Here is a 3,088-nt window from a genome sequence, read left to right on the forward strand (position 1 = left end):
ACTTTGTGTTCCCAACAAGCTAGGTGAAGTACGGCTTTCACACACACTTATCTCTCGGAACTGAGGAAGTGGAGAGAGGTTCGTTCATCTAGCACCAAGGGAACGTGTTGCAGGAGACACTTTTTCTCTGCTTTCTCAGTCTGTTTCCTAGTGCCGGTTTGAAGTTCCTGCAGTTTTCACTGTAAAATCGAGTTGGAGCTAGTACCTCCCCATATATATGTATGGAATGGAGTTTGCAACTGAAAAGAAACTTTGTGTTCCCAACAAGCTAGGTGAAGGACGGCTTTCACACACACTTATCTCTCAGAACTGAGCAAGTGGAGAGACGTTCGTTCATCTAGCACCAAGGGAACGGGTTGCAGGAGACAATTTTTCTCTGCTTTCTCAGTCTGTTTCCTAGTGCCGGTTTGAAGTTCCTGCAGTTTTCAGTGTAAAACCGTGTTGGAGCTTCTACCTCCCCATATATATGTATGGAATGGAGTTTGCAACTGAAAAGAAACTTTGTGTTCCCAACAAGTTAGTTGAAGTACGGCTTGCACACACAATTATCTCTCGGAACTGAGCAAGTGGAGAGACGTTCGTTCATCTAGCACCAAGGGAACGGGTTGCAGGAGACAATTTTTCTCTGCTTTCTCAGTCTGTTTCCTAGTGCCGGTTTGAAGTTCCTGCAGTTTTCAGTGTAAAACCGTGTTGGAGCTTCTACGTCCCCATATATATGTATGGAATGGAGTTTGCAACTGAAAAGGAACTTTGTGTTCCCAACAAGCTAGGTGAAGTACGGCTTTCACACACACTTATCTCTCAGAACTGAGCAAGTGGAGAGACGTTCGTTCATCTAGCACCATGGGAACGGGTTGCAGGAGACACTTTTTCTCTGCTTTCTCAGTCTGTTTCCTAGTGCCGGTTTGAAGTTCCTACAGTTTTCACTGTAAAACCGTGTTTGAGCTTCTACCTCCCCATATAAATGTATGGAATGGAGTTTGCAACTAAAAAGAAACTTTGTGCTCCCAACAAGCTAGGTGAAGGACGGCTTTCACACACGCTTATCTCTCAGAATTGAGCAAGTGGAGAGACGTTCGTTCATCTAGCACCAAGGGAACGGTTAGCAGGAGACACTTTTTCTCTGCTTTCTCAGTCTGTTTCCTTGTGCCGGTTTGAAGTTCCTGCAGTTTTCACTGTAAAACCGAGTTGGAGCTTCTACCTCCCCATATATATGTATGGAATGGAGTTTGCAACTGAAAAGAAACTTTGTGTTCCCAACAAGCTAGTTGAAGTACGGCTTACACACACACTTATCTCTCGGAACTGAGCAAGTGGAGAGACTTTCGTTCATCTAGCACCAAGGGAACGGGTTGCAGGCGACACTTTTCCACTGCTTTCTCAGTCTGTTTCCTAGTGCCGGTTTGAAGTTCCTGCAGTTTTCACTGTAAAACCGAGTTGGAGCTTGTACCTCCCCATATACATGTATGGAAAGGAGTTTGCAACTGAAAAGAAATTTTGTTTTCCCAACAAGCTAGTTGAAGGACGGCTTACACACACACTTATCTCTCGGAACTGAGCAAGTGGAGAGTCGTTCGATCATCTAGCACCAAGGGAACGGGTTGCAGGAGACACTTTTTCTCTGCTTTCTCAGTCTGTTTCCTAGTGCCGGTATGAATTTCTGCAGTTTTCACTGTAAAATCGCGTTGGAGCTATTACCTCCTCATATATATGTATGGAATGGAGTTTGCAACTGAAAAGAAACTTTGTGTTCCCAACAAGCTAGGTGAAGGACGGCTTACACACACACTTATCTCTCGGAACTGAGCAAGTGGAGAGACGTTCGTTCATCTAGCACCAAGGGAACGGGATGCAGGAGACACTTTTCTCTGCTTTCTCAGTCGGTTTCCTAGTGCCGGTTTGAAGTTCCTGCAGTTTTCACTGTAAACCGAGTTGGAGCTAGTACCTCCCCATATATATGTATGGAATGGAGTTTGCAACTGAAAAGAAACTTTGTGTTCCCAACAAGATATGTGAAGGACGGCTTTCACACACACTTTTCTCTCAGAACTGAGCAAGTGGAGAGACGTTCGTTCATCTAGCACCAAGGGAACGTGTTGCAGGAGACACTTTTTATCTGCTTCCTCAGTCTGTTTCCTAGTGCCGGTTTGAAGTTCCTTCAGTTATCACTGTAAAACAGAGTTGCAGCTAGTACCTCCCCATATATATGTATGGAATGGAGTTTGCAACTGAAAACAAACTTTGTGTTCCCAACAAGCTAGGTGAAGGACGGCTTTCACACACAATTATCTCTCAGAACTGAGCAAGTGGAGAGACGTTCGTTCATCTAGCACCAAGGGAACGGGTTGCAGGAGACACTTTTTCTCTGCTTTCTCAGTCTGTTTCCTAGTGCCGGTTTGAAATTCCTGCAGTTTTCACTGTAAAACAGAGTTGGAGCTAGTACCTCCCCATATATATGTATGGAATAGAGTTTGCAACTGAAAAGAAACTTTGTGTTCCCAACAAGCTAGGTGAAGAATGGCTTTCACACACACTTATCTCTTAGAACTGAGCAAGTGGAGAGACGTTCGTTCATCTAGCACCAAGGGAACGGGTTGCAGGAGACACTTTTTCTCTGCTTTCTCAGTCTGTTTCCTAGTGCCGGTTTGAAGTTCCTGCAGTTTTCACTGTAAAACCGAGTTGGAGCTAGTACCTCCCCATATATATGTATGGAATGGAGTTTGCAACTGAAAAAAAACTCTGTGTTCCCAACAAGTTTGTTGAAGGACGGCTTTCACACACACTTATCTCTCAGAACTCAGCAAGTGGAGAGACGTTCGTTCATCTATCACCAAGGGAACGGGTTGCAGGGGAAACTTTACTCTGGTTTCTCAGTCTGTTTCCTGGTGCCTGTTTGAACTTCCTGCAGTTTTCTGTGTAAAATCGATTTGGAACTAGTAACACCCCATATATATGTATGGAATGGAGTTTGCAACAGAAAAGAAACTTTGTGTTCCCAACAAGCTAGGTGAAGGACGGCTTTCACACACACTTATCTCTCGGAAATGAGCAAGTGGAGAGACGTTCGTTCATCTAGCACCAAGGGAAC

The sequence above is a fragment of the Camelus bactrianus genome, chromosome 4 (genome assembly GCF_048773025.1).
Source record: "Camelus bactrianus isolate YW-2024 breed Bactrian camel chromosome 4, ASM4877302v1, whole genome shotgun sequence".
Classification (NCBI taxonomy): Eukaryota; Metazoa; Chordata; class Mammalia; order Artiodactyla; family Camelidae; genus Camelus; species Camelus bactrianus.